Consider the following 14,757-nt stretch of genomic DNA (forward strand, 5'->3'; position numbering starts at 1 on the left):
TAGGAATTCTGAGCAGTCCTTGTGGGTTGGCTTTCCGGAGGATATGGGATTTGAACCAAACCTTGTAGGGCCGGCGCCATGGCTCAGTGGTTAAGTGCGCGCGCTCCGCTGCTGGCGGCCCGGTTCGGATACCGGGCGCGCACCGAGGCACCACTTCTCCCGCCACGCTGAGGCCGCGTCCCACATACAGCAACTAGAAGGATGTGCAGCTGTGACATACAACTATCTACTGGGGCTTTGGGGGAAAAAAAATAAATAAATAAATAAAAAATTGTGAACCAAACCTTGTAAGCAGGATTCAGGTAGGTGTAGAAAAGGAGTGAAGGAAAAGGAATTCCAGGCAGCAGAACCCAGTGGGGGCAGAGGCATAGAAAGGGGCTTGGTGTGCGAGGAGCCAAGGAGAAGACCAGCCTTTGCAGGAGAATGGACAACAGAGAAGGCACATATAGAACTCTCTTGGGGACCTCTCAGAGTTCAAAGTCAAGGTGAATATCATAGGAAGAAGGTGTCCACCATGAGGCTAGGGTGAGGTTGGTGAATTCCCTTTGGTAGCTGCATACTGATATTTGATATTTGCCTGATCCCTTTCCAATTATTGGGCTCAAAGGGATTACTAGGAAAAGGCAAGCCTTATATTCTGGATCTACAGATAAAAACTGTTTTTGCATAAAGAAGAAATAAAATGCTAGCTTCTTTGGTTGCTTTTGCTTTTCTCTTTCATTTCTACTTTCTCAGCGGAGAGTTATAAGCAGAGAGAGAGGCCACTCCCTGTTTGCTGAGTTGAAAATCAGACTGTCAGCCCTAGTATCCTTCTAAAGCCAGCTTGCTTTTGGGCAGCCCCAGGGTGTGCAGACCCTATGCTAGACCCCCCGCAGCTGGAGGGTTTGGTGCTCAGCGGGGATAATGACAGAGAGAGAAGTGAGGAGAGAAGGCAAGGAGGCTTTGTGGCTGCTGGAAGGGGAAGAGGGCTGAGCCTGGTGGGCAGACGCCCACCCTCAGTCTAGCTGGAGAGCAAGGCAGAAACGAAGAAAATCACAACATGGATATTCATCTCTGACTAATGGTTAACTGTATCCTAAATTTGCATCAGGACCAATGTTCAGAGAAACCTGAAAAATCCTTGAACCAGGGAGAAATGCAGTACTGGCCCTCAAGATGCTGCCCTCCGTGTCATCCCTTTTGAAATGACAGAAAAGAGTCCACATCTCCCACAGGATAAAGTCATCATCTGGCCCCTGCTGATCCCCGTCTGTCACCATTGCCATGGGTCCTTCCCCAGCACCCACGCCTGAGCCCTGCTGAGCAGCCCCCTGCCCTGGGCCAGCCACACAAGCTCCCCTGCAGCTCTATGTTCACACCCCAGTCGGGAAGACCCCTTCCCCACTCCTCCCCCAGCCACACTCCAGGACCAGCCGCAGACCCCTCCTCTGGGAGCACTGGGACCCTGGCGTGGCAGAGGCTCCCTCCTCCAGGCCCCAGGCACTTTGCACACCCCTCCGTCAGTGGTTTCTTACCTCTTGGCCCAGTGGTATGTTCGTCTCTTCACCCCCAGATTTGGAGCTTCTTAAGCGCAGGAGACAAGTCTTGCTCTTTTCTTTACCCTAGGACAAGATACAGTTTTTGATAGTATTTGTTTAATATTTGATGAATGGATATTTTCCCTTAAAGCAATGTTTCTTAAACTTTTTTAACCACAACTCTTAGCAAGAAATATTTTTTTACATTATGACCCAGTTTTATAGACTCATACACACACATATATAACTGAAACAAAGATTTCCAGAAATAATACTTACTATGATGGATGCACTCTATTTTCTCTTTCATTTTTTTTAAGTGCTTTGTGGGGACTTGCAGGTAGAAAGCCACGGTCCTAAAGTATAAAGAGAAGCTGTCATTGCTAACGTGAGACCAGCTCCCCTTCCAAACCAGGATCAGATGAGGATTACGCTGCAAACAAACGAAGGCCTCACCCAGCTCTGATGTGCAGAGCACGACGAGAGTCTTGGCCTTAATATGAAGTAGAGGCCTAGGGGGGCTTTACTGATGACACGATGGGCTTCACGCCGCAGCAATACCGGCTCTGGGCCTGCCCTTTGCCGCTTTCCTGTTCAGCCCCTTACGGCTTCCCTTCACTCCTTTAACACATAAAGAATTCCACCTCACAAAGAATTCCTCACATTCTGCTTGCTGCCCCTGCTGTATCTGGTGCACACCTCTATGACTGCTCTTATCCTACTGGACTGTAATGCAGTCTTTTTGTACGTGGCTGGCTGCTCAGCTGAGCTCCTGGAAGGAGGCTGGTGTGGGAAAGCTGGCCAACGCGAGTCTGTTGTGTGAACGAGAAGTGCCCGTCTCTTCCTGATTGTCGTCTGGGCAGGGGTTGCTGCGGGCTCAGGAGCTACCGCAGGGAGAGGCAGGCCGGGGCAAGCTGCTCTGGAGCAAGACGGCAGGAGCTGCACAGGGGCAAAGAGCAGTGACTGGAGTTCAGCAGTGAACTTACAAAACTCAGTTATCTCTTCAGTTTGTATAGAAACCTTGTAATTTAAGAAATTAAGACAATAAAGCTGGGCTGCAGGGTGAACTTCCGCACTCAAGAGCAGGCTCTTAGGGCTGGAGTTGTTGGAGAACTAATTAGAATGGCAGGTGACAATCAACTCAGGGCCTGGCATTGAGAACCCAAATGTGACACAAAATGTTCCCCTCCTAGTTAACCCAATCCTGGTGCCCTCGGAGCTTCCTCTTCCCTCTTGCTGGGCCTCACTCTGAGCATATGATGAGTGGAATACAGTGGGGAAAGGTGGTCAAGGCTGCAACCCCCACCTCCCTTTCCAGTATACTAATATTCCAGGTGGAAAACTTTTCTGTGACTGTCAGAAATGACACAGATCATGAAACATGAATAGTCCATAAATCACAACATTACATCGGGAAACATATGTCACAGTTCTCTTTGTCCTTTAATGGCGGTAACCACACATTTTTCACAAAGAAATAAACAAACATCGTGAGTTCCATTCTGTAGAGGGACCCCCACCTCAGAAAGGAACCCGGATGAGAATACTCCAGAATCTTCCAGCTGGCTTCTGCCTGCATCTGGGCCCCACTTGCTTTGTGTCTTTGTTCTTTCAGTCTTACCAGAATGCCTTCTAGGAGGACAGCATTGTGCTGTCTGTCAAGAAGGAGGAAATTTAATTTTTAAAATGAATTTGAGCAACTCTATAGATTAAAAATAAACAAAAAACTAATTCCTCTTAACTGTTTACCTAGCTCTGGTTTCTGTTACACACCCTAGTTGTAACCTTTTGGTATGCATTGTTTGTCACACACAAAAGAGAATCTGGCCCTTGGTCCCCAGGAGCTCACCTTTTTCATTTAAGTAAGGCAAACTGAGAAGGCTTTGACCGGTGGAGGACAAAGGGCCTGGGCTGACAGTGTGCTCTGCCACACACAAGCCCTGTGGTCTTGGGAAGGGACTGACTCCTTCTGAGCCCATTTCTTCTCATCTGTAGAATTAGGATAGCTATACTGCTCCCCACACTTGTTGTGAGGAGGGAAATGTGGGGACATTTAGGGGAGGAAGTTGGTAACTTTCTGAGGTGACGGTGCAAACCCACTGGCTTCAGTGCACAGAAGGGAAGTGGTGATGACCAGCCAGATTGGGCAGAGTAGAGTTCTCCTGTTGTGAACCAGTGGAAAATAAAGCTGGATGGACAGAGGAGGGCCCTGTCGTGGAAAGCCCCAGCCAGACAGAACCGTCTGGATTTTGTCCTGTAGGCAATGGTAGTGGGGAAAGACTTCATGAAAGTAATGGTTTAGCAGATTAGTCTGGCCACCTGTGTCGGTTGGTTGGCAGTGGGGTAAGGCTGGAGGCTGGGGCACAGGAGTGAGCAGCTGGGCTTGGAACGCTGGGGCAATTGAGGGGAGGGGCGGATGTGAGAGACAGGCCCCAGGAAAAGTCAAAATTGGGTTTCCACAGGCTCTTGCTGTTTTCCCTACTGTGTCTTTCTCTCTGTCCTTGCCTCTCTCCTCCAAGTCCTGTCTCCACCCCACTCCCCAGCTCCCAGAGGACTGAGATGCTGCCCAGCAGGCCCTCCCTGGTATACTGGTCTGGCTGGCTGTGATTGGGTCAAGAGCCGGGAGGGGCAGCCCTAGTCCTGCGCTTTCTTTAGCATGCGAGTGAGAAAAGCTACTGCTGGTTAGATCTCACAGGGAGCCACAGCCAAGAGGCAGCACCTGACATCAGGTGCAGCACAGCCAGCGGGGTGAGAAGGGGAGGTGACACCTCTGGGCCTGCTGAGGCCAGGTGCTCCTTCTACTCCAGGCCAAGGAAACCAGGTCACCCTGCCCCCATTCACTCTGCCAGACACTCAGGGACGGACGGACTGCTGCCTCTGGGGAATCAACCATAAAGAGTATTCACGGAGTAGCTGCCAGGGCGAGGCACCTGGGTGAGGATCTCAAAGTGGTGGCCCACAGCTCCATTCAACCTGCAGATGGGTTTTGTTAGGCCAACACTGGCCCTTCCACTCTACTCCATTACGCACCTGCCTTGCTCCCTTCCGATCACATATTTGTCTTCCTAGTCTCGCTCTGAGCTTATGAATTTACCAACCCCATCCCAGCAGGGCACAAACAAATGCAAAGGTGCTCTAGAAGCTTCAGATATTGCTGGGAGAACAGACAAACACACAGGCAAGGAAGTCTGAGCGTGCCAGACCCAACGCGTGGAGCAGACATCTACGCATATTGTATTTTGGAGCTGAGGTTAGATAAGAGACGACCTCCCACTGAGGTCACGATAAAAGCAAGTGCAGAGGTGAGACACAAACTGGGTCTTGCTGCAGGTGGAAGGTCAGGATGGAGACAAGGGAGAGAAGTTCTGCAGTGGGGAAGGACCAGAGGGAGCCACCCTGGAGAAGGTCCGCACAGCTGGGCTTCAGTCCACACGTGGCAGGGGACCTCTGAGGTGTTTGCACAGGGGAGTGATGATGGAGGCACAAAACAACCCAGGAAAGGTAGCTGTGGTGGGAGCTGAAGAGGCACCAATTTGGGAGACATTTTGAAGGATGTAAAGACTGATGCACTGTGGAAGTTGAAGGATTCAAAAGAAGCCAGGCTTGAAGCTTCAGAGTATCTCAGAGATGCAGCCCAGGTTGTTGAAATAGGGAAGTCATGAGAAAGTGGCTACTTGGATTGGGGGGTGAGTTGAGAAATTCTGGTTTAAATATGTTACATTTGATGGAAGCAATATGCAGCTGGCATTTAGAAGTGTGGCCCAGGAGATGGAGGTGGTTACGTAGGGAAGCAACGGATTAGATAAGACTCCCAAGGGAGATGTGGAGAGTGAGAGAGACAGACAGACAGACAGACAGACACACACCAGGAGCGGAGAGGAGGAAGAGGAACTGAGGAAGACTACCGTGGGAGAGGGGAGAGTACACAGATGTCAGCAGAGAAGACAACCTTAAGAAAGAGGTCTATGAGCATCATCAACTGCAGAGGCTTCAGTAGGAACAGAGCAGACCGAAGGCTGGGGTTTGGAGCTGGGAGGTGACAGGGATTTCGGCAGGTGTGGAGAGGGGGCAACATATTTCCGGGTCAAGGAGAGCAAGTGGAGAGGAAGGAAGGTAAGGGGTGTAGATCACTATCTCAAGGACTGTGTAGTAGACAGAAGTGACAGAACAAAAGGAAACTTGTGGATGTTGGAAGGCAGAAGGAAAGGAGACAGCAGTGAGAGAAGTACTGAATCTGCTAAGGAAAAGGGAAAAATGAAGAAGGAAGGACCCAGGTGAGGTGGACGGGGTTCGGGGAGGTGGTCATCTTGGATTTCACAGCACGCTGCATCTTCTCATCCCTTCATCTTGTGCCAGGTCCTGGGTGCCCCCATTGCCCGTTGTCTTCCTTCTTGCTTTTACGCAGCAGAGGGAAGTCGGTTGGTGGGCCAGACTGGGCACTCCCGGGGAACGGCAAGGATGTTCCTGGGGCAGGGTTGGGACCCAGAGCATGAGCAATCAGTCCATCTCCCTGTGGCCATGGATTCCTCTCCTTTCTCTATCCCAGGCCCCATCAGAACTGGTAGATAGAAATTGTCTAGAGGGTTGTCAACATTAGTGAAGCCCTCTGGACTGGCCCTGTTGTAGGCGCCCCAGGCACAAGCAGACAGACGGAGAGCGAAAGTGAGTAACCACGAGGAAGGGAGGGCCAGGACTGAGTTAATCATCAGAGCTGTTGGCAGCAAGCTCTCGGCCAGCCTTTGCTGAGACCACGACTAACTACAGATTTAAAGTTCTTAGTGGCCAAGAAGTCTGTGTCTCTTCAGGGTCTGGTTACCCTTGCTGACCCCATAACCACCACCGTGCCAACAGGCCCCGAGGAAGGTAGGAACATCAACAAGCAAGGAGGTGACTGTGAGGATGACCTCACCGGAAAAGCAGACATACACCTGAGGGGAAGGAGGTGCTTGCTGTCAGCTGGACGGGGGAGGCTGCTCTGAGAGTGCGGGGTGGGAAGACAGATGGACGGGGGAAGGACAGAGGCCTTGATCTCAATCGGGAGGGACAGTATGAAGGGAGAGAGAGGTTTGCACAGGAATGACAAGTATAGAGCTGGAAGGGGAAGGGGAAGAACAAGCCTGCTGCTGAGGTGAAGAGTCAAGAGGTTTCATTCTGAATGAGAGTGAAGAGATGCTAAAGAGGGAGGTTGATGTTGATAAAGGGTGGGCCATTAGGCAACCGATCATGTGTGACCTGAAGGAGATCTAAAACATCCTCTAGCCTTGAAATTGGCATTTTGTCTTATATGCTGGGTGAGTGTCTAAACTGGTACAATTTGACAATATCATATAAAATGAAAACATTCACATAGCCTATGACCCAGCCACTCCACTCGTGTTACGACACACACACATACTTTATAATGGACTATTATGCAGATATTAAAGAATTAGGGAGCTCCATATGCAATGTCATGCAAAGGTATCTAAGATAAGGTTAAGCAAAAAGAATAAGCTGTGTAACTGTGTATGGTACGATTCACTTGATTAGAAAAAGAAAAATGGCATATATTATAGAAAAATGTAAATATGTTTGTGTATCACGAGGATTAATTTTAAAAATAAAAAAAATTTTTTGAGTTATGAGTGACATACAGAGAGCTGTACATATTTAACGTATACAACTTGAGGAGTTCACAAGGAACTGTTAATAGTTATTTTGGGGGTTAGAGTAGAAAGTTGGGGTTCTGAGGAGGGGCACTTTTAACTTGATACCCTTCTCTATGGTGTAGTTTTTAACATGAACACATATCATTTAGCCTGATGGTTTCATTTTGTGAACTAAATCCTCAGAACACAAGACTGATAAATATGAATTCTTCTGGGGACAATGGAACAGAATATTTGCAATTGAGGTCACCCTAAAAAATGAAGTCCTCTCTCTCCTTTCTTTATCTGGCCTGAAAGCTCCACCCAGTAAGTCGCTCTTCTGGTTTAAGTCTGGAGGCAACACAGGGCGGTGGGAAGAACACTGGACTTGGAGTCATTCATTCATCGAATGCCTGCCAGGGCCTGCTGTGCCAGCATCTCAGACCCCACTCTCCTACTTACTGGGTGGCCCTGGGCTCTTGGACTCTCACTTCCCTGTAAGATAGGGTGACAATACTTGCTCCGCCTACATCACACAGTTGTGAAGATGAAATGAAACAATGCTTTTGAAGGTACCGGGAACCAGGAAAGTAAAAGCCCTAAGCACAAATTTAAAGTTTTATAAGTCACCGTCAAAGGCATTATCCAAGGCCACAGTTAAAAAGTTCAATTCCCTGCAGATGGTGGGTGCTGAATAAATTAAATGGACAGTCCTGAAATGGATATATTTTGGGGCAAAAGTAAATTGCCCCCAGGAATAAAGTCACTTTTGGAAAATAAAACTGGGAACAATTTGTGCATAATGGATGAAACCACCAACTACAGAAGCATTTCATCCTAAAAGATGGTAAATACAGCGTATAGAAAATTTGGGAACACCGAAATCCAATCAGTATCCAAATGTATTGAGCGCTTGCTAAATGCCAGGTACAGTGCTAAGGACTTATTTAATCTTCATAACAATCCTGTTATCTCCACTTTACAGAGGAGAAATGTGAGACACAGAGAAGCAATTTGCCCAAGGTCTTAGCGGGTAAATGGTAGAGCCAGGATTCTCATTTCAGAGAGTCTGACCCCAAAGCCTTTGGTTTTTTTTTTTAAAGAAACTTTATTTATTTTTTTGTGAGGAAGATCAGCCCTGAGCTAACATCCATGCCAATCCTCCTCTTTTTGCTGAGGAAGACCAGCTCTGAGCTAACATCTATTGCCAATCCTCCTCCTTTTCTTTCCCCAAAACCCCAGCAGATAGTTGTATGTCATAGATGCACATCCTTCTAGTTGCTGAACGTGGAACGCGGCCTCAGCATGGCCAGAGGAGCGGTGCCTCGGTGCGTGCCCAGGGTTCCGAACCCGGGCCGCCAGCAGCGGAGCGCGCGCACCTAACCGCTAAGCCACGGGGCCGGCCCCCCCAGAGCCTTTGTGCTGAACTACTCCTTAGCTAAAATGGCAGGACAGCTTGCTCAGGAAAACAGGACTGAATATAGAAAAAAGTGGTGGTTCTTGAACATCTGACTGAAAAAGAATGTGTTACCATATTGTTTCTAAACTTGCCAGGTAACAAGAATCATTCTTCTTCTTGTAATTGCTTCTCAAACTGTAATGTGCATATGAATCACAGGGGACCTTGTTGAAAGGCAGATTCTGATTTAGAAGGTCTGAGGGGGGCCTGAGACTCTGCAAGTTCTCTTGCTGCTGGTTGGTAGACCACACTTTGAAGAGCAAGGTTCTAGGTAGAGGGCAAGAGGGTGCCCATCACTGGAAATGGATTTATCCACTGAAAATGAAGAAATTGGGTTCTGCTCAGAACCTCAGTGTCCCATGAGGCAGTTCCCAATAGCCGAAGCCCCTCTTTGAACCCCAAGACACCTGAATTTCTGGGCCAACAAAGCTTAAGTGCAGGCCCAGGCTCTGGTCACTCTCCCAAGACAGATAGCTTTTTCTCTAGCTTTATCCACCGAGTCCTGAAGGGCTCATCTTGGAGAGCTTTACTCTTGCTGAGGGGATCAGAGGAGTGAGGGGGCCTGAGCTGGCTGGAGAGGGATGCTACGGAGAGCAGGAGGTTGTGCAGAGTAGGGGAGAACATGGGACGGGTGGTTTGGCAGTCTCTTGTGCTCTGGAAATGTTTGCTGAGAGCGAGTGATAAATAAGGGTGTACTGGAAGATGAGCTTGCAGGCTAGGTACAGGAGTGGGAGGTCTGGCAGGCGGTGGAAGGTTGACTTTGCCTCCTTGGCTATTGTGTTCATGGCCGGTCCTCAGTGAGAAATTCAAGACGTAAGGAGTTTTGTGAGGGCGTGGGCTGGTCACTCTTGTTGATCCACCAGATCCGTAGCAGACTATTTGTTAAATAAATGAGTGAATGAAGAGCTAGGGGAGGTAATGGAGTGCCTGAAGCTGTCACCCTCTACCTCCTCCTTGGGATGCTGTGTGGATGACTCACATCCTGCTGCCCACTCACTTTCTTAGCCTAAAACCACACGCCCTGGGGTGTGGCGGCAGTAAGCTGACCCATTCCCGCTTCTGCCACAGGATCTTCATTACACACAGATCCTGAGTTTCCAGCAAGTTGCCTTTCTTCTGCGCTTTCCTGGTTAACAGCTGAGAAAGTCGGGCCTTGAAGAAAATGAGGAGTCCCAGTTTAGGTCTCTAGAGAGACCCTTCTGAAGAAGTGTTCAAGAACACTGGGCTGTCCTGAAGCTGCTTCAAAGGAGAACCCGAGACTTCAGGACCATTTCAAGCTCTAAGAACTGTGCTTCTGCTCCCTCTGTCTGGGTCGTATGCCTCATCACGCCCAAATGTGTGAACTCAAACCCAAAGGGAAGAGACCAGGTGACGAGCAGTCAGGGAGGAGGCACATAAAGTCTGGAGTGGGTGGGCCAGTCTCCTACTCCTTGTGTTGGCAGAGGAAGAGACCTACCCGTTTGCCTGGCTCAACCAAAATCCAGCTCTTTATTGCTTTGGGATGCTGGCCTGAGACAACTCTCAACCAGTGAGTCTCCACATTAGAGCTTGGTTGTCTAGGTGCTTAGAAGCACCCTCCCTAAGAGCTCCCCCTCTGTCTAGCACTTTCCCTGGACCTTGTGGGGGCAGAGCCATGGATACTGGGTGCCCAGCCCTATTCTATGGGGAGTGAGGAAATGTTTGAAGACAGAGAGGCCAGCCATATCCAGAGCAGGTGGGAAAGTGGTGGTGGTGATGGTGATGTGTCGTCCTTACTTGAAACATTATTTTGTACTTATTGCCTGTAGAAATTGACTCCAGGTGGGTGCCAGACAGATTTCCTTTCTTGAGAAGTCTCAAGAGCACAGAGTTTTCAGTAACTCCAAGACTTGGTCAGGCAACTGCATCAACTTTATTTCTGGAGATGACATGTACCCTGGCTTCCTATGTCTTCTTAACTGGGGGAACTAGGGACCATCTTGGAGTCAGGTCTCCTAGAAATGCCCTTTTCTATTCCAACAGGGTTTAAGGAGGCTTAAAATACAGGCTGTAAAAGCAACAGAGTTAATAAAAATAAGGAGGAAAGAAGGGAGAAGTAAATGTGTTAATCTAAGCGCAAATCAGAGTTAACACCTAAGGGCATCCTATTTCCTCCGCACTTACTGACACCAGGGAAAAAACACTCACAAACTTGAACTTTGTTAGGTTCTTCACTGGTTTAACTGTTGCTTCACTCTCTGTGCCTCAGTTTCTTCGTCTGTAAAATAAGGTAAAAGTCAGTCATCAGAGGTTTATTGAGCGCATCACCTAAGATAATACACGCAGAGCACCTGAAACAATGCCTTGCACACAGTAAACATTCAATGGCACCATAGATATAATTATTAAGACCTCATTCATCTGTGACTGTAGCCGAGGGGAGGGGTGGGCAAAGAGGAGGAGGTTCTCCTTCACTCAAAGGCTCCTACCTTCTCTCCCTGGATCTTCTCCCCCCACCACCCCACTCCCATCCAAGTCTTAATGGATGGCCTCTGAAATTGCCTGTGATCCCGATCTGGCTCCACAATGTTCCTGGCCCCACTGCAGTCCCCCCTCCTCCAAGCAGACTATTTCCAGGACGCTTACTTCGTGCACATTGAATGGTGACTGCAGATGCATTTCCCTGACTGCAAGTCTCTCTGAGCTCCGGAAGTGCAGAAGTGCTATTGTTTCCTCCTTTTGTCCCAGTTCCACAGGTCTGGAGGAGCTGGTGGACCTGCTTTCTGGGCTCTCAGCAGTTTAACTCCACCCAGAGTTAGTGAGAGATGGAAACATCTCCAAGACAATTCCAAACCCACAGGGCCTAGGTTGGTGTTCAGCAGCATTCAGCAGGTTGTCTTGTTCCCTTTTCTTTGGGGGGTGGGGTGAGGGACCCTTAGGCTCATGGGCTCAGTGGCAGTGACTCACCAAAGATTCTGTGGGCAGTCAGGGTCTGGGCCAGGCCCAGGCCTCTCACTCCCAGGCCAGTGAGCCCATCACGTGCCCTGTGCCACACATGCCCCTCCCCCTCTGGCAGCAGGCCCCAGTTTTTTTGTGGCCCCTTCCCCTCAACGAGCAGTGGGACTGGGCCGGCCCCGTGGCTTAGCCGTTGAGTGCAAGAGCTCCGCTGCTGGCGGCCCGGGTTCGGAACCCCGGGCACACACCGACGCACCGCTTCTCCGGCCATGCTGAGGCCGCATCCCACATACAGCAAATAGAAGGATGTGCAGCTATGACACACAACTATCTACTGGGGCTTTGGGGGCAAAAAAATAAATAAAATTAAAAAAAAAAACATGAGCAGTGGGAGAAGAGCATGGCCCAGATGTCAGGGGCAAGGGGGTGGGTCTTGTCACCTGACACACTTCATTTTAAAGATAGGCTTGTACAGTAGGCCTTCAGCTAGTTGCTGCATAAAGGCAGTAAGAGCGCTGAGACAGCACCAGCCATGTGCTAGACACTCTTTAGAAGGGCTTTATATACATTGACTGAATCCTCACAACAGCCCTATGAAATAGGGACTCTCAACCTGTCCCTTTTACAGATGAGGGAACTGAGGCAGAGAATTTATTTGCCCACGGTCACATGACTAGTGAGTAACAGAGCAAGCAGTTTGGCTTTATAGTCTATGTGTTTATCCATTAGACCAAATGGTCTCGCTAGGATCCTAAGATCCTAGAGAGTGTGTGTACTAATGCCTTGATTCTAATAGAGAAACATTACCCTTAGGATCTCTGCCCTCTTTCCTGTGTTCAGTGATAAGGTCAGAACCAGTGTCATTTGTGTGTGAAGTGGCACTCCTCACATCTCCTCTTTCTTTCCATTTTCAAGACACTGTAACTTCTCTCCAGGTAGAGAAAGGTAGAGACCGACCTTTCCTCCCCTATAGAAGTTTAAGGCATCCCAACTAAGGCAAGTCCAGGTCTCTAAGGGCTGTACCCCACTGACCCTCTCTCCGCAGGTGAGGTGGCCAGGACCCACCCCAACCCCTTACCTCCCCTTATAGCTCAGTTGGCAGGGGCATTCTGAGTTGTCCTAAGGAGGAAGGATAAGACACTTCTTAGTTCTAGAGCCTGAAATGTTGACAGAATTCATTTGCAAGTGGAATTCCCTTTGAATCTTCACCCCAGTGCTCTCCCACTCCCCACAAACCTACCCCAAGGGGCCTGGACATGGCTATCACCTTTCTTTGTTTTTTTGATGAGGAAGATCAGCCCTGTGTTAACATTTGTTGCCAATCCTCCTCTTTTTGCTGAGGAAGACCGGCCCTGAGCTAACACCCGTGCCCATTTTCCTCCACTTTATATGGGACACTGCCACAGCATGGCCTGACAAGCGGTGCATTGGTGCACGCCCGGGATCCAAACCCGGGGCGCCAGCAGCAGAGCGCGCGCACTTAACCGCTATGCCACGTGGCTGGCCCCGACTCTCACCTTGATGGATATTCACCACGCCTGCCCCATCGCCTCACAGAAGTTGTCCAGCAAGTGTTTGCCAACTTAAAGAGCTAATACCACAGACCAGCAAAAGCATGCCCAAGAACAGAATGAAAAAACACATCCTAGGAAAAGTTCTAGGCAATTTCCTTACAAATAACCGCTTTCCAAACATTATTGTCTTAAATGGCAGAACACTAACAGATCAGTTCTTTAGTTGTTTTTTTTCACAACCTTGAAATGAAGTAAAAGTGGAGGGAGGAGTACATTTTAAGGTACCAGGATTATACCGGAATTGCACTCCAAGGTCAGTGCTCCCGGACATGTGCTTTCTTTCTCTGACATGACCTTGGGACTTCCAGCTCTGAAAGTTATTCATAGAGCTCCATCAGATATTCTAGGTAGGTCAGGGATACTCAGGTGGAGTTTAACCCTCCATCGATGTCCCAGAGGTAGCAATGATTTACAACGTCTTTGTTTTTCCTCTTCAGTGCCCTGTTGCTAGAGACGGTAAAAAGGTGGGGAAGGCTCCAGAACATTCTAAGCCTGGTAAGCATTTCTGGCTGGAATGCTTTAATCTCACTACAATCCTGACAAGAGACCACGACCTTAATCTCTCCATGGCATGACTGGTTAGTCTTGATCTTAAGCCGCATAATGAAACGCCCCCAAATGTGCAGAGCAAATCTTATTAACGTCAAAACTATACTATATGCCATGCAGGGGACCAGAAATCATTCTTGACTCCAAAAGAATAGGAAAGCTTCCGGGACGCAAGACAACATCCCCTTACACCCTTTTCCACATCCTAAAACAGGAATATTCACGAAAAGAGCAAAACGGAAATGTGCATTCACTGACCACCTACTGAGTTCTATTCACATTCACACACGTTAACTCACTTAATTCCCACCCCAAAGTAGGTACTGATTGTTAACAATTTACATTCACTTCCCACCCCAAAGTAGGTACCGATTGTTAACAATTTACATTCAAGAGAAGGCAGTCTGAGAGATCCGTAACTTGCTCAAGGTGACACACTGCAGCAAGTAAGAGTCAGTATTCTAATCCGAAGCAGTTCCCTCCCCCCTCCGCGCCGCAGAAAACGCAGGTCTGCCACCGGGAAATTAATGACCCACAGCCATCCTGTGGCTCTGCGCCATCACTGGGGAGACAACCTGGTTCTCGTGACTCTTCAGTATTTCTGTTTTCACCCAACCGCATTGCATGACTGCGGGAGCACAGCGACCACGTGAGCCCTGTCCCTCCCCCGGCGAGGGACAGTGCCTGTCTGGCCAAGGGCAAATCACAGGTGCGACAACGTGCCAGGACCGGACCCGCAGCCCCAGGGCACGAGCTCCCCTGTGGCGTCACCGGGCGGACGGAAGGGAACTCGGCCAGGAGTGGCCTTCGGACGCGGCAGGTCACAAGTTAGCCGCAAGTGCGGCTTCAGGCGCGGCCAGCTTTGTAAAACGGGGCCCGCGAGGGAGGAACTAGGAATGACCTTGGTCGCGGCCTCCACAACCCGCAACACGCCGTCCGGCGGCGGGGCGTGGGTCGCGCGCGGCCAGACGGCACGGAGCCGCCAGGGCGAGGCCGCAGGGAGGGCGGGGCCTCTCCACTTGGCCTAGCCCCCGCTGGGGGCGTGGCCGATGGCAGGCCAATCAGCGCCACCGCCGGGCAGGCAGGGCCTGCGTCATCCGGGGGCGGGGCTCTGGGGC

At 49.7% G+C, this 14,757-nt stretch overlaps 1 long non-coding RNA gene across 2 annotated transcripts; it reads right to left on the reverse strand.

Moving 5' to 3' along the window:
• Positions 1-1,812: 1,812 nt before the first annotated feature.
• LOC131399955 (uncharacterized) lies at positions 1,813-14,617 on the reverse strand. 2 transcript variants are annotated; one of them, XR_009217267.1, is made up of 4 exons: positions 14,541-14,617; positions 10,770-10,839; positions 2,217-2,456; positions 1,813-1,873 (listed from the first exon to the last, which is right to left on the reverse strand). It is a non-coding gene; the product is annotated as an uncharacterized LOC131399955 (long non-coding RNA). The 2 variants fall into 2 exon arrangements; XR_009217266.1 differs by lacking the exons at positions 1,813-1,873; positions 2,217-2,456 and adding an exon at positions 4,386-5,981.
• Positions 14,618-14,757: the final 140 nt, after the last annotated feature.

The sequence above is a fragment of the Diceros bicornis genome, chromosome 40 (assembly GCF_020826845.1).
Source record: "Diceros bicornis minor isolate mBicDic1 chromosome 40, mDicBic1.mat.cur, whole genome shotgun sequence".
NCBI lineage: Eukaryota > Metazoa > Chordata > Mammalia > Perissodactyla > Rhinocerotidae > Diceros > Diceros bicornis.